The sequence below is a fragment of the Hyperolius riggenbachi genome, chromosome 4, assembly GCF_040937935.1.
Source record: "Hyperolius riggenbachi isolate aHypRig1 chromosome 4, aHypRig1.pri, whole genome shotgun sequence".
Lineage (NCBI taxonomy): Eukaryota > Metazoa > Chordata > Amphibia > Anura > Hyperoliidae > Hyperolius > Hyperolius riggenbachi.
In genome coordinates, this window is record NC_090649.1 from 133,708,824 (window position 1) to 133,725,225 (window position 16,402).

At 45.4% G+C, this 16,402-nt stretch overlaps 1 protein-coding gene across 9 annotated transcripts in view; it reads left to right on the plus strand.

Moving 5' to 3' along the window:
- LOC137570520 (beta-galactoside alpha-2,6-sialyltransferase 1-like) overlaps positions 1 to 16,402 on the plus strand; it is a 126,928-nt gene that overhangs the window by 76,799 nt on the left and 33,727 nt on the right. For 6 of the 9 annotated variants that reach the window (XM_068279208.1, XM_068279204.1, XM_068279205.1 and 3 more), the window contains one exon: positions 2,629 to 2,701. The exons of the other annotated variants lie outside the window; for them this stretch is intronic. The gene's annotated coding sequence lies outside the window, so the exon portion shown is untranslated. The remainder of the gene's footprint in view (positions 1 to 2,628; positions 2,702 to 16,402) is intronic. 9 annotated transcript variants of the gene reach the window in all.

Consider the following 16,402-nt stretch of genomic DNA (forward strand, 5'->3'; position numbering starts at 1 on the left):
ACGACCCTTCACACCCTGGCTGGCACCGCTTCAATCGGCTTCCCTTAGGCCGTCGCTTCCGCACCATCCCCACTAGAACCACCAGGCACAGGAATACCTTCTTCTCTCAAGCTGTACTGCACCTGAACTCTCGCTCTCTCTCTCATTCGAGGCCCGCTAGCCTTCCACTCTCGCCACTCCTGCCTCGTGGCATAGCTGAATTTGTGTTTTTGTCTTTCTTTGTATCAATGTATCTGTATGACTAACCGCCGCTTGTAAACTGTTGTTCCCTGCCATGCCGTGTATGCCAGAAATAATTCCGGGTGTGACACCTGTTACACTCGGCGAATAAAAGAGATTCTGATTCTGATTCTGGTTCTGATCGCTCCGCACCGCTAACGCAGGTTAGCAGTGTGATACCAGCCTCAAAGTTTATGAGCAATGTACAATAAGAGAAATATGGCTATATTGCTTTGATTTAAATGCTTTCAAAATTACTGTAACATGACAGATATGCAGGTCAGCTGTTATTATGGAGTGACGCTATACTGTAATTCCTGTGGTTTATCTACACAAAGATATCTTAAATGATCAGTAGGGATGGCAATGCCTAGAGAACTCACGGAGAAGCATGTGATCAGTTTGTGATGGATTAAGATATAATGGGGCCCTAGGCAAGGTAGTAGATGTGGGGCCCCCTTGTGGCCTTTTTGGTAAGCTGAAGTGGAGAGAGGTCAGAGAAGGTGGAAGATTGGCCCCTTGACACCCACTAAGGCCCCAAGCACCCGCCTATGTTGCCTGGTGGAGAATCCTGCTTTGAGTTTGATCAGCTGATATATTTGTAAGATAAATATTAAGATACATGCTCTCAGTCTATAGCCGAGCAAAGAAAGGAGTAAATATCACCCAATTACTGTCCAAATAAAGTCCAGTCCTTTATTCACAGACTCCACTGCGGGTAATCCTCCTCATATGCCACTATGACCAGCATACATGCAATGAATCAAACAGAAGACATATCATAGCGTAGAACATATAAGCCTCCACCAACACCAATGGGTGCCGTCCCAACCTCTGCAATGTGGCTCAAAACACACGTAGTGCCAGTGCTGGGTCACTCTCCCTTTGTGCCCGTACTCACCCTATTAGCCTCCTATATTCCGGAGGTAAGAAAGATGCGCGTTGGGGGTAAATGGTCTCAGCGTTCCTCGTTGTCAAGATACTCGCACAGGACGAGGAGTCCTCTGGGGTTCCTCACTTCCGGGGTGACGGTGGTGCTGGGCTCCGGGGAGGTGGCCGGGCTTGTACTATTCTGGGAGGCCATTATTGCATCCGAGCAGCTTTCACCTCCCAAACATTCGCCAATAACTTTAACACTACTTATCACAATGAAATGATCTATATCTTGTTTTTCCATTTAGGCTTCATTGGGTGGTACATTTTGCTAAGAATTATTTTATTATAAATCTATTTTAACAGGAATATTAAGAAAAAATGGAAAAAAAATCATTATTCCTCAGTTTTCAGCCATTATAGTTTTAAAATTAATACATGCTACTGTAATGAAAACCCACCTATTTTATTTGCCCCAGTTATTACGCCATTTAAATTATGTCCCTATCACAATGTATGGCGCCATTATTGGAAATTTGGAAATAAAGGTGCATTTTTCCAGTTGTGTGTCCATCACTTATTACAAGCCCATAATTTAAAAAAATAACAGTAATATACCTTTTTGACATACATATTAAAAAAGTTCAGTCCTTAAGGTAACTATTTATATATTTTTTTATTTTGTTATTTTCCAGATGCAGTTTTACTATTTGGCCACAAGATGTATTCACACCCATCTTCCGTATGCATAGTATTACTACGCAAAACGGAAGCAATGCCTGGACAGGCTTTATGAATGATGGAGCCATCTCATAGACGGCGTTGGTCTTTCATGCGGGGACTGAGTTCCCATTGATTGATCTCGGGCCTAACGGCAGTGGCAGGAGCACACGCAATTGGCCAGCAGCAGCTATGGAGCATTTTGGACATAGCAGCTACGTTCAAAATGCTAAAGTAGTTAAAGGACCACTTTCGCAAACAGCGTAACATTTTTAAAGACATTTAAACACATACAAATAAGAAGTATGTTTCTTCCAGATGCTTCACTCTGTGCTCTGTTGTCCCCCATTGCTAAGCGCGGCCCTCCGGAAGATTAGCAACAAGGCATTGTCGCAAATCATATTGGGGCTGTGCACCTCCTCTTCCTATAGCATGGCTGTGCTCTCATGGCTACTGCACACCCGTGCTCCTAACAGAGGAAGAGCGTGGCCCCGATCTGGAGGGGAGCTGCGCTAAGTGACGTGGGACATCGGAGCACCGGGGGATGCTTCAGTAGGAGCCTCTGTAGGATCCTGAGGCTTCCCTCTCTTAAATATAAATAAATATCTTATTTTGAACCCGAGCTTCGGCTTTAGATCGCTTTAACGATACATGTTCCTGTGTTGCTCAGAGCTGCAGAAAACGCACCAAAGGGACTTTCTCGAAGCTTGTACCTTCCAAACAATTTATCCATAGCTTCACTTCACCTTAAAAATGGCATTGTGAAATCTATAATCCTGGATTTTGTTAATATATATATAATTTTTTCATTCGCAGTTTTAGTAAAAATACAGAAAGGGAGCACCTTCTGCAAGAGGCTTACCACATTAAATATTTTAGTCCTTGTGAGGTGAGTTACATTTTTTTACATTGTGTACTTTTTCTTTAAATAGCTTATCTGTGGTATGTTCAAAAATAGAAAATCTTATGAATCTGTCTGAGTATCTCAAGCAAGGTGAAAAGTTCTTTCCTTATAGCGTCAAAGCTCTTATCTGAGCAAAGCAGCCAGTCAGTCAGTGCTGATTGTTAGTGTGATAAAGAAATGGCCACAAGAGGGAGATAGAGTCTACGAGTTTAAAAATAGTAGTAGCAGTGGAGTATTGGACTGTGTAAGCCAGCCTTTCTCAACCTTTTTACCTTGGAGGAACCCTGTAAATAACTTTAGGATCCCAAGGAACCCCTGCAAACATTTTTTTGGTCTCGAGGAACCCCTACATTTATTTTTCAGGAGGCATGGTCTTTATGTAGGTTAGGCTGCTAATTTCACTATCTCCTATTACACTGCCACTCATTATACTGTCTCCTGACCCCCCAATTTAGTGCTTCTTGTTACAGTACCACCTATTATAATGTGCTCTATTATACATCCCCACGATGGGGGAAAATGCCAAGGAACCCCTGCAGAGTCCTCAAGGAACCCTGGGGTTCCAGGGAACCGTGGTTGAGAAAGCCTGGTGTAAGCCATCAGTTGAGTAGCAAGTTTTAAATCTGCATTTATCAGGATTTATTATTGGTATTATTGATTTATAAAGCGGCAACATCTTTTGTGGTGCTTTACATCGTAAGAAACAAAACAAAACATAGTATACACAAAGCATGATACTGGTACATAATACAGAATAAGTCGACATAGTGATTACAGTGATCAATATAATTCGATGACAAAATATAAAAGCAAATTCCAAGACACAAAAGAATGATAAAGCCCTGCCCTTTTGATCTTACAATCTAAAAGAATTGGGGAGGGGGGGGGAGGGGCAAGATGGGGGGCACAAGAGGGGAATACCATTTATTTGCTACCCTGAAAGAGAAAAATGCTTTCACCTAAATAAGCCTTTTTCAGACTCCATTCCTGTAGACTGACAAAATGTTAGAATATACATTTAGATATCAGAAGGAGGTACAGAGTTGTTTTTTTTTTACAAATATAAATGTTATTACAGCTACGTATCTACTGAAAGATAATAGCTTGGGTGAATCATGTGACAAATGGCTCCATGATGTGTCAAGCTATCCACATGATGCAAACGACGTGATGTGTTCACAGACAGCACAGTAAGGGATCTGATCGCTAAACAATGTGCTGTGTGCAACAAGCGACGTAGACTTTGCGGACACATTGTTTAAAAATCATTCATACAGTGGGGTGCGAAAGTTTGGGCAACCTTGTTAATCGTCATGATTTTCCTGTATAAATCGTTGGTTGTTACGATAAAAAATGTCAGTTAAATATATCACACTAGTGACCTTAGCTCGTTTAAAAACGCGCTAGGTCTGTCACCACTCCGCCGCACACACACACACACTAACCTTGCGCACGTCACGCCTTCTGGCCCCGTCCTCCCTCAGCTCTCCTCAGTGTCTCTCGTCCCTCCCTGCACATGCGCAGTAGCGCAAAACTCGGGACACACACACACAGGAAGTGCAGAGACACTTCAACATTATTATATCGCATAAGAGACACACACAGTGATATTTGAGAAGTGAAATAAAGTTTATTGGATTTACAGAAAGTGCGCAATAATTGTTTAAATAAAATTAGGCAGGTGCATAAATTTGGGCACTGTTGTCATTTTATTGATTCCAAAACCTTTAGAACTAATTATTGGAACTCAAATTGGCTTGGTAAGCTCAGTGACCCCTGACCTACATACACAAGGCAATCCAATTATGAGAAAGAGTATTTAAAGTGAACCTCTGGACTAAAAATCTACTCAGCAGAACTGAAAAGGCTTGGTGTTTCTTTAACAGTTTCACAGCATCAGAACTTTGTTTTTCTTACCAAAGCATCATTTTTAGCTGCATTTTTAGCAAAGCTCCAACCATGAAAGAAAACTGCCTGAGCTTTTTTTCCCTGATGCTGTGCAAAGCATGATGGGATTTCCTATGTTGTTATTCATGTTGCCTAGCAACTGGGAGGGGTGATCAGCACACAGGACAGTTGGAACTGTGTCTTATGCTCCCTGTCACCTCCTTTTAACCAAAAAGATGGCTGCCCTCATGAAATCAAACATTTGCCTGTTCTTTTAAAACAGGGTGGGTAAGAGATTATATTACCTATCTATTTTAATTAACATAACTAATGTAACTTAATGACAATATGTTTGTTTAGGCTGAAGTTCCTATTTAAGTAGGTCAATTGTAAGTTTCCCTTCTCTTTTAATTTTCTCTGATGAGTAGCAACATGGGGGTCTCAAAACAACTCTCAAATGACCAGAAGACAAAGATTGTTCACCATCGTGGTTTAGGGGAAGGATACAGAAAGCTGTCTCAGAGATTTCAGCTGTCTGTTTCCACAGTTAGGAACATATTGAGGAAATGGAAGACCACAGGCTCAGTTCAAGATAAGGCTCGAAGTGGCAGACCAAGAAAAATCTCAGATAAACAGAAGCTATGAATGGTGAGAACAGTCAGAGTCAACCCACAGACCAGCACCAAAGACCTACAACATCATCTTGGTGCAGATGGAGTCACTGTGCATCGTTCAACCATGCGGCGCACTTTACACAAGGAGATGCTGTATGCAAGAGTGATGCAGTGGAAGCCTTTTCTTCACCCACAGCACAAACAGAGCTGTTTGAAGTATTCTAAAGCAGATTTGGACAAGCCAGCTTCATTTTGAAATAAGGTGCTGTGGACTGATAAAACTAAAATTGAGTTATTTGGGCATAACAAGGGGAGTTATGCATGGAGGAAAAATAACACAGCGTTCCAAGAAACACACCTGCTACCTACAGTAAAATATGGTGGTGGTTCCATCATGCTGTGGGGCTGTGTGGCCAGTGCAGGGACTGGGAATTTTGTCCAAGTTGATGGATGCATGGATTCCACCCAGTATCAGCAGATTCTGGAGACCAATATCCAGGAATCCGTGACAAAGCTGAAGCTGCGCCGGGGTTGGATCTTTCAAGGAAGTCTGTAAATCGAACAAACTTTATTTCACTTCTCAAATATCACTGTGTGTGTCTCCTATATGATATACTGTATTTAACTCACATTTTTTATCGTAATAACCAACGATTTATACAGGAAAGTCATGAAGATTAACAAGGTTGCCCAAACTTTCGCATCCCACTGTAGCTCTGTGCACACGGGCTGACCATGAGCAATTATCTAGTGATGTGATCAGTCATGACAGTCATTCTTAAAGGGACACTTAAGTCAAACAAAAAAAAATAGTTTTACTCACCTAGGGCTTCCAATAGCCCCCTGCAACTCTCCGGTGCCCTCGCCGTCTCCCTCCGATCCTACTGGCCCCGCCGGCAGCCACTTCCTGTTTCGGTGACAGGAGCTGACAGGCTGGGGACGCGAGTGATTCTTCGCATTGCCAGACACATTAGCACCCTCTATGCTGCTATATGGTATATGATATATGCTATAGCAGCATAGATGGCGCTATTGTGGCCAGGAACGCGAAGGATCACTCGCGTCCCCAGCCTGTCAGCTCCTGTCACCGAAACAGGAAGTGGCTGCCGGCGGGTCAGGAGGATTGGAGGGAGACGGCGAGGGCACCGGACAGCTGCAGGGGGCTATTGGAAGCCCCAGGGTAGTAAAACTAATTTTTTTTTTGTCCCTTTAAGGTGATTGTCTAAACAAATTTTTGCTAAATCCCCCCCCCCCCCCCCCACACACACACACACAAGGTACAAGGCTTCACTTTTCTTTTCCTGATTTTTATTTCTCTTCCTGATTTCTAATAGCTATAGGAGCTGCCATGTTCCCCACTCCCCTTCTAGCTGCCCATTATTTACAGAGGGGAAGGTGTGAAGATAGCATCTGTGGCTCCTGTAAACTTTTTGAGGCACAGTGTTTAACACCCCCCCCCCCTTTTCGCACTGAGCTTTTGTTTGCTCTCCGCTAATGTAAATAAAATGATTACAACAGTCCTCATATGCCTGAAACTTCTGCGGTCGGGCAGGCCTTGGAAGTAAGGTATTAAATGCCTCTGCTAAACTTTTAAATGTAAAAAGAAGAGTTAAAATTGATTTTTTTTTCTATTAATGAGTCACATTGTTGGCAAGCATATTTAATATACTATTGGGATGGCCTAGGTCAGGGGTAGGCAACCCGCGGCTCCAGAGCCGCATGCGGCTCTTTTTCACCTTTGCGGCGGCTCCTAGGACGCGGCTCAGCTGCGGCTCCGGTAGTGTGCGTCAGTGGCTGCGGCGCATGTGTGACGTGTGCTGCCGCTGGCCGGCATCCTATCAGAGAGGCCGCCGGACCGATGCAGTGCAGGGCTTCGGGCGGCCATTTTCCCATAGCCCTGCAGTGTAATGCAGGCAGGACGTGACGTCGGGAAGGAAGAGGATCGTGGGAGTTGCGCGCCACAAGGAGGTCGGGATCGGAGGTCGGGACAGGAGGAGATCGTGACAGGAGGTCTTCTGACTAGATGAGTAAATGGGTTTTTCTTTTCATATCTGCTGAAGGATTGTGCATATTGGGGTCAGATCTGCTGAAAGATTGTGCATATTGGGGTCAGATCTGCTGAAGGATTGTGCATATTGGGGTCAGATCTGCTGAGGATTGTACATATTGGGGTCAGATCTGCTGAAGGATTGTGCATATTGGGGTCATATCTGCTAACGATTTGTGCATATTGGGGTCATATCTGCTAATGATTTGTGCATATTGGGGTCATATCTGCTAACGATTTGTGCATATTGGGGTCATATCTGCTAACGATTTGTGCATATTGGGGTCATATCTGCTAACGATTTGTGCATATTGGGGTCATATCTGCTAACGATTTGTGCATATTGGGGTCATATCTGCTAACGATTTGTGCATATTGGGGTCATATCTGCTAACAATTTGTGCATATTGGGGTCATATCTGCTAACGATTTGTGCATATTGGGGTCATATCTGCTGAAGGATTGTGCATATCGGGGTCAGATCTGCTGAAGGTTCGTGCATATTGGGGTCATATCTGCTGAGGATTGTGCATATTGGGGTCAGATCTGCTGAAGGATTGTGCATATTGGGGTCAGATCTGCTGAGGATTGTACATATTGGGGTCAGATCTGCTGAAGGATTGTGCATATTGGGGTCATATCTGCTAACGATTTGTGCATATTGGGGTCATATCTGCTAATGATTTGTGCATATTGGGGTCATATCTGCTAACGATTTGTGCATATTGGGGTCATATCTGCTAACGATTTGTGCATATTGGGGTCATATCTGCTAACGATTTGTGCATATTGGGGTCATATCTGCTAACGATTTGTGCATATTAGGGTCATATCTGCTAACAATTTGTGCATATTGGGGTCATATCTGCTGAAGGATTGTGCATATCGGGGTCAGATCTGCTGAAGGTTCGTGCATATTGGGGTCATATCTGCTGAGGATTGTACATATTGGGGTCAGATCTGCTGAAGGATTGTGCATATTGGGGTCATATCTGCTAACTATTTGTGCATATTGGGGTCATATCTGATCCTGTATATAGGCAATGAGAAAGTTCATGACGCTCTACCCCCTACCATCATACCAATCGGTGCAGGATCAGGCAAGCCAGGCCGCAGCAGGACAAATGTAGAAAGGAGGATCCGCAAACCAGAGTAGGTTGAGGTAAAAAGGCTGATAAGTTTATTCGAAAAAATCCACAGATAGTGCAATAAAATCACAGGATCAACTCAGGCGTATCGGGCCTACCATCTGCCCTTAGTCATAGTTAAAAGTGAGCCTGTACAAGAGGAAGTTTATATGAGGCCGGGGGAGAGAAAACTCCACCCCCGGGAACAAACCGCCTCTTAAAGAGACATACATCCCCAACAAATACAATACAAAGATACAATAATAACATCAAAAGTATTATATAAAAGATGTAAAAAAGCATTTCCACGGAAAAAACTACAAAGTTGAATATCACCGGGAAAGGGGGAAGGGAAAAGAACAGCAATATCAATTCACATAGATTGTTAGCTGGACACAATGTATTATCAAAAATAGGAAAAGAGGGATTTCAATATGTATAAACTAAACTCAGATCCCATCTTTTATTTAGACCCTGTGGTATGCGAGTACCCAACCTATGAATCCAGAAAGCTTCACGTTTCAAAAGTAATCTTTGCAGATCACATCCCCTAACTGGACAGACCACCCGCTCTACCCCCTGGAAAACAAAGGAAGATAGGTCCCTCTCATGTACGAATCTGCTGTGAAATCAATTACACAAACGTGGACCGATAGACCGATTCCAGCTGAAATTGTTCAAGTTCGTCAATCTGTTTAGGCGGAACATTTTGCTCGATCCCCGGGAGTGCATCGTTAGTGGCGTTCGATTTGGCTATGACCGATGCAGTAATAATCTCACCTGTTCCGCCGGTGCAAGTCCCCAGGTCCGTGCTGTCCCTTTCTCCGTCTGGCCTTCTTCATCTTTCCTTCACTTCCTGTCCTGTCCTGTGACGGTCTAGAGGAAGTTCAAACAGTAGTGGGTGCTCTACTGTTTGAACTTTCCCTTCTCACAGGACGGGACAGGAAGTGAAGTAAAGATGAAGAAGGCCAGCTGGAGAAAGTGTCAGAACGGACCCGGGGACTTGCGCCGGCGGAACAGGTAGAGGCAGGCGGCAGCTCCACAGATTGTGAATCAATTTCATGCTGAAATCGATTCAAAATCTGTGTGCAGTGTATGGGCAGCCATTAGATCCCTCTCTGATCAGATTCGATCAGAAAGGGATCTGTCTGTTGGTCGATCTGGTGGCACTGGCAATCGACCAGCGTATGGCTGCCTTAAGGGCCTCATGAAAGTTTTGCTATGGTGCCCCATGATCTCTACCTACATTGCTAATCTGCAAGCATGACGTTTTGAATCAGGATGATACCATTTATTGGCTAACTTAGAGGAAAACAAAAAGTGAGCTTTTGGCTAATAAGCCTTCTTCACACTTTGTTCCTGTTTATCACATAGAGATAGAGTATGAAGAAGGCTGGCAGAAAGCTTACTCTTTTTCTTTAAAATTAGCTAATACATGGTATCCTCCTGATTCAAAGCTTGTTGCAGATTTAAAAATGTTATTGCTATTAATTCCGTGCCAGGATTGTAGCATCAAAAGAGAAGTTGAACACTGCTGATACTTTTGCACTTCCTCAGTAATTACTGAAGCAACAGCCTTAGTCAAATACAAGAACATACTGATTTCCTTCCAAGGACATATTTTACTACACAGGATCTTCAGATGAATGTTTAAATGAAAATGGAAACAAAAATAATTAATTTGCCTGTGCCATAATCTTGATGAGCGTTATGCCACGTGATTATGGCAGCTGCCAGATTGAAATGTTCTGTCATGCTTATGTGGTTGGCTACCTTTAGAACATTCAGGGTAGGAACACACTTGGTAGTGCGGGAAAGGTAGCGTTTTGCTGCATATGTTTTTGTGCGTTTCAGTGCTTTTTCTGTGTGTTTGCGTTTTTGTTCTGCACATGCATCTTCTGTGCATTTTGCAAGCATTTTAATGCGTTTAAGGTTCGCATATATAAATCGCATATGCGTTTTATATGCTTTTTTTTTGCGTTTTATGCGAAACACTAGGAAGTCAACAGGAAGCGGGAATACATCATCAAACTTGTATTTTTTTTTAAAACGCACATAAAACTATTAAACAATGCACTAAAGCACAATGGGCTTGATTCCCAAAGCCGTGATAACTGTTAACACGGTTGCGCTACCGCTGTAACGCGCGTAATGTTTTTCACGCGCAAACATGAATTGGCATTTTCGAGCAAAAATTTGTTTGCGCGCAAAAACGGGCGTGAAAATTTGTGTTTGCTCGCAAAAAACTTTATGCTTGTTATAGCATGCGCAAAAACGCGATGCTAGCGCGACCACGATAAGAGTTATCACGGCTTTGTGAATCAAGCCCCATACCTCTGTGTCACCATTGACGTTCATTATGTGCGTTTTGGAAAAATATGCAGCAAGACCAGCGTTTTAAAAAATGCACATTGCAGAACGCAAGTACATGCTTTTTTATGCAGCCCATTGACTTATGTGCGTTTTCCCGCAACAATAGTGTTTCTGTCTAGTGTGTTCCCAGCCTAAAACATGCTCTAGGAACGTTCATACATTAATCACTGCTTTCTGCTCGGGCTCCAGTGAAAATAGCTGAGCCCAAATCGGGTTCCCTCTACTGCGCAGGTGCAAATAACTCATGCCTGCACAGTAGAGCGGACCCGATCAGGCTTGGCTCTTTCTGTTGGAGCCCAAGCGGCAAGCAGCTACTGCGCCTGCGTGAGGTGCACACAATCATTGGCCTCAATTCACTAAGCTTAACTCCCGTCTTTAATAACTCTTCTGAGCTGTTTTACAGTTATCACAATTATATCACCATGGCGATAACTGTAAAACAGCTCAGAAGAGTTATTAAAGACAGGAGTTAAGTTTAGTGAATTGAGTCAATATTGGGGTGCCTGTTTCTCCATGGGTGCCAGCTCTGGATCGGTACTGCTGGCTGAGAAGGACGGGGGATGCCTCATTAGGATCCAGAGGCTTCCCCCTCCTGAGGTAAGTACCCCCGGGGGCAGTTTTTTCTTTACAGGTTTTCTTTAAAGATTCAAGACATAAGCTTTCAATATATACTAATCTAATTGTTTTCAGATTCTCATCTAAATTGCTATGTCCATTGAAGGCCCGTTTCCACTAGACGCATTGCTATGTGGAAACCACTCCGCATCGCAACGCAAGGAAACTGCAACCAATTCATGTCAATGGAGTAGATTCCATTGACGCGATTTACCTACGCGATCCGGCGTGATTTGACACAGGGGAAATTATAAATGGCATGCTGCAGTTCTCTGCAGCTCGCATCCGAGTCCCCATAGCCACCGACGGGAAGCCGCAGGATGCCGAATCTGGTTGTACGGATGGCGACCAGAAGTACCTGCGATTGCCTCGCATCTATTACGCTTGTGGAAATGGGCCCTTAATCTACGGTTTTGAACTGCTGTATATATTTGTTTTACTACAGTCTATCCTCCTGGTGTGATTTGAAGTCACCCCTCAGTACAGTAACCTGATGGTTTGTCAAGCTGTTTCCTTGGCAGGAAAATGTGCTGCTACCAGACAGTGACGTACCTAGGGCATTTGGCACCCGGTGCTGGGTATTAAAAGACACCCCCCCCCCTAAAAAAAATGGGCGTGACCACAAACTGCGGCGTGCTTCGTGGCAAAAATTGGCGTGGTCATGACCGGATGAGGGCGGAGCTAACTGTAATTTAAAGTATTAGCTAGTATAGTTGCCCCAGTATAGCTAGTAGTTTCCCCCAGAATAGCTGCCCCCAGTGAAGCTAGTATAGTTGTCCCCAATGAAGTTAGTATAGTTACCCCCAGTATAGCTAGTTTAGTTGCCCCCAGTATAGCTAGTATAGTTGCCCCAGTATAGCTGGTATAGTTGCCCCCAGTATAGCTGGTATAGTTGCCCCCAGTATAGCTGGTATAGTTGCCCCCAGTATAGCTAGTATAGCTGCCCCCAGTATAGCTAGTATAGCTACCCCCAGTATAGTTGCCCCCAGTATAGCTGCCCCCAGTATAGCTAGTATAGCTGCCCCCAGTATAGCTAGTATAGCTGCCCCCAGTATAGCTGGTATAGCTGCCCCCAGTATAGCTGGTATAGCTGCCCCCAGTATAGCTGCCCCCAGTATAGCTGGTATAGTTGCCCCCAGTATAGCTGGTATAGTTGCCCCCAGTATAGCTGGCATAGTTGCCCCCAGTATAGCTGGTATAGTTGCCCCCAGTAAAGCTAGTAGAGCTGCCCCCAGTATAGCTAGTATAGCTGCCCCCAGTATAGTTGCCCCCAGTATAGCTAGTATAGCTGCCCCAGTATAGCTAGTATAGCTGCCCCCAGTATATCTGGTATAGTTGCCCCCAGTATAGCTGCCCCCAGTATAGCTGGTATAGTTGCCCCCAGTATAGCTGGTATAGTTGCCCCCAGTGCTGGTATAGTTGCCCCCAGTATAGCTAGTAGAGCTGCCCCCAGTATAGCTAGTAGAGCTGCCCCCAGTATAGCTAGTAGAGCTGCCCCCAGTATAGCTAGTAGAGCTGCCCCCAGTATAGCTAGTTTAGCTGCCCCCAGTATAGCTGCCCCCAGTATAGCTAGTTTAGTTGCCCCCAGTATAGCTAGTTTAGTTGCCCCCAGTATAGCTAGTATAGCTGCCCCCAATATAGCTGGTATAGTTGCCCCCAGTATAGCTGGTATAGTTGCTCCCAGTATAGCTGCCCCCAGTATAGCTAGTATAGTTGCCCCCAGTATAGCTGCCCCCAGTATAGCTGGTATAGTTGCCCCCAGTATAGATGTCCCAGGAGGGGGGAAGCAGCGCTAGGAGGAGGAGCAGTGAGGCAGCGGTGGGGAGGGGGGACATATCCCCCCCCTCCCTCACCTGGGACCCCTCCTTCAGCCTCTCTCCCCTTCCATTCAGCGGTGGCAAGTGCGGGCTCGGCGACGGGGACGGGAGACATGCGCAGAATTACTCACCACTTCCGCGTTCCAAGCGCCGGCAGCGTCATGTCGTCACAGATCTCCGCCTTCAATGAAGGCGGAGATCTGTGATGACATGATGCTGCTGGCGCTTGGAACGCGGAAGTGGTGAGTAATTCTCCGCACGTCTCCCCGCCGCCGAGCCCGCACTTGCCACCGCTGAATAGAGGGGGAGAGAGGCAGAAGGAGGGGTCCCAGGTGAGGGGGGGGGATATTTCCCCCCTCCCCACCGCTGCCCCCACTGCCCCTCCTTCTAGCGCTGCTTCCCCCTCCTGTTCTGTGCTGTGGGAGGTCGTGGCAACACCCCCCTGGGTGTCTGTCACCCGGTGAACCCCTCCCCCCTGCGCACTACAGTAGGAACGCCACTGCTACCAGAAAGTTCAGTTTGATTGCTGTCACCGGTGAACCTGTGCATGTTCACTCGCTAATGCAATGTGACCCCTTTCTCCCTCATATAAAGTCCCGTAAGGCATTTACACACATAATCGGTCTACCAAGTTAGTTGATTATTGTTAATATTTATTGTATTTATAAATCACCAGCATATTATGCAGTGCTGGACAATAAATACATACGATGATACAAAGGATGGCAGACATAACGTAACATATACAACAAAGGACAAAGTTATACAAGGCAACCACGGTACAAAATACATGATCATGGAATCTTGGGCTGGTTAGGTAGGCCCACTAATACAAGTACGGCAGTCATAGGAAAGGAGCACAATTATGTAGAATACACTAGGGAAGGGAGGGCCCTGCTAAAGGCTTACAATCTAAGGAGACTAGGGAGGGGAGATGTACGCCCTAGTTAGGGCTGTAGAATAAGTGTTCAGCCAAGAGTTAGCATGTGGTAGGGACTGGGTAAGCCATCTTGACGAGGTGGGTTTTAAGGGCTTGCTTGAAATGTTGAAGGAGGGGGAAAGTCTGATAGGCGGTGGAAGGAAGTTCTAAAGGGTGGGGGCGGCTCTTGAGAAATTCTGTAGGTGCACATTGTAGTGGGAAATGTGTGGGGAAGTTAGGCAAAGGTTGGTGGAGGACCAGACGAGCAGCCTGGTGAATACCTGTGAACAAGCGTTACAAAAAGAGTTAAAAAAAAACTTCAGCTGTTATCTATGCAAAAAGAGCTACTTTGAGCTATTCCACCAATGTGGGTCAAATACAGGGCTGGTGCACACCAGAGCGGTTCTGAAGCGTTTTATAAAACGCTTGCAGGGGGAGAAACGCTTGGCTAATGAAAGTGAATGGGATGGTGCACACCAGAGCGGTTCGTTTTTTCCACAAACGCAAACTCGGGGGCTGCAGCATTTTTTAGATTTCTGAGGCGTTTCTGCCTCAATGTTAAAGTATAGGAAAGTGGAAAACAGCTCTGAAAAACGCTAGATCAGAGCGGTTTTCCAGGCGTTTTTGTTACAGAAGCTGTTCAGTAACAGCTTTACTGTAACAATATTTGTAATCTGCTGCACAAAAACGCTCCAGAAAACGCTAGGCATGTTTAGAAAACGTCTCTAAACATGCCTAGAATCGCTCTGAAATCTGCTTCAAAAACCGCTAGCGTTTTGCAGATCTGCTAGAGGTTTTTGGTGTGCGCTGGGCCACTGTCCTGTTTTCTGAAGCACTTAAACAGCCAAGAAACAGTGAGGGACAGCTTGAGACTTTACTGCAGGAAAGTTCAAAGGGTCATTATTTAAGCTTTGTTTTATAGCTTAAAAGACAAAGTGTGGTTTTAAAACTGCAACTTTGACAGTATGATGCAATGTGATAAAAAAAAAAAAAGCTATATAACGGAAAATAAAAATATGAGACTTTTTTTCTTTGCTACTAACGCTCTATTCATTATCCGAACTACACATACAATTCATTATATCATAATTTTTTTCCGCTTCAGGTTTTCTTTATAATGCGTGCAGGAGGGCATTCTGACATTGCACCGCTGTGCAGCGCATAGCTGTGCCCTTGCATATTGCACACATACACACGTGCTGAAATCAGCAATGCATCAGTGTGGCCAGACCCCAAGAGGTCTAATAGACCCCTTTATTAGTGCATTTCAGTTTGTGGAAGACAACGAATGCAAAAAGCAGTCCAGCACTCCTTCATCCTAATGGGAGAGGCCCTGATATCACCTCATGTTTTATTCTATCGGTGTTCTGGTTCTACTTTCTCCAGGAAGGTGGTGTGAATAAACACGTCACAAAGAATTTAACCACCATGGCGGTCTATTGAGATCGCCAGGGCGGCTGCGGGAGGGTTTTTTTTAAATAAAAAAAAAACAATTTCATGCAGCCAACTGAAAGTTGGCTGCATGAAAGCCCACTAGAGGGCGCTCCGAATCCGTTCTTCTGATTGCCTCCGGCAATCAGAAGTAACAAGGAAGGCTGCAATGAGCAGCCTTGCTTGTTTGGCTTTCCTCATCGCCATGGCGACGAGCGGAGTGACGTCATGGACGTCAGCCACCTCCGATCCAGCCCTTAGCACTGGCTGGAACTATTTGTTCCGGCTGCGCAGGGCTCGGGCGGCTGGGGGGACCCTCTTTCGCCGCTGCACGCGGCGGATCGCCGCAGAGCGGCGGCGATCAGGTAGCACACGCGGCTGGCAAAGTGCCGGCTGCGTGTGCTGCTTTTTATTTTATCAAAATCGGACCAGCAGGGCCTGAGCGGCACCCTCTGGCGGTAATGGACGAGCTGAGCTCGTCCATACCGCTAAGGTGGTTAACCACTTCCGGATTCTCGGAGCGTATATACACGCCCCTGAATCCTGAAGTGTATACCATGGAAACGGCCGTTCCATGTCAGTTCACGGAGGGTGTCTCCGTGAACACCCTGCGAGCCGATCGGCGGCTCGCAGGGTAAATGTAAACACACGGGGAAGATCTTCCCCGGTGTTTACATGTATACGGCGCTGCTGCGCAGCAGCGCCGTAGAGGAGATCGGCGATCCCCGGCCTCTGATTGGCCGGGGATCACCGGCATCTGATAGGCTAAAGCCTATCCCATCAGGCGCAGGACGGAAATCCGTCCTGCGCCGCTCACAGGGGGAGGGAGAGGGAGGGAAGGGGAAGGAGGCCAGGA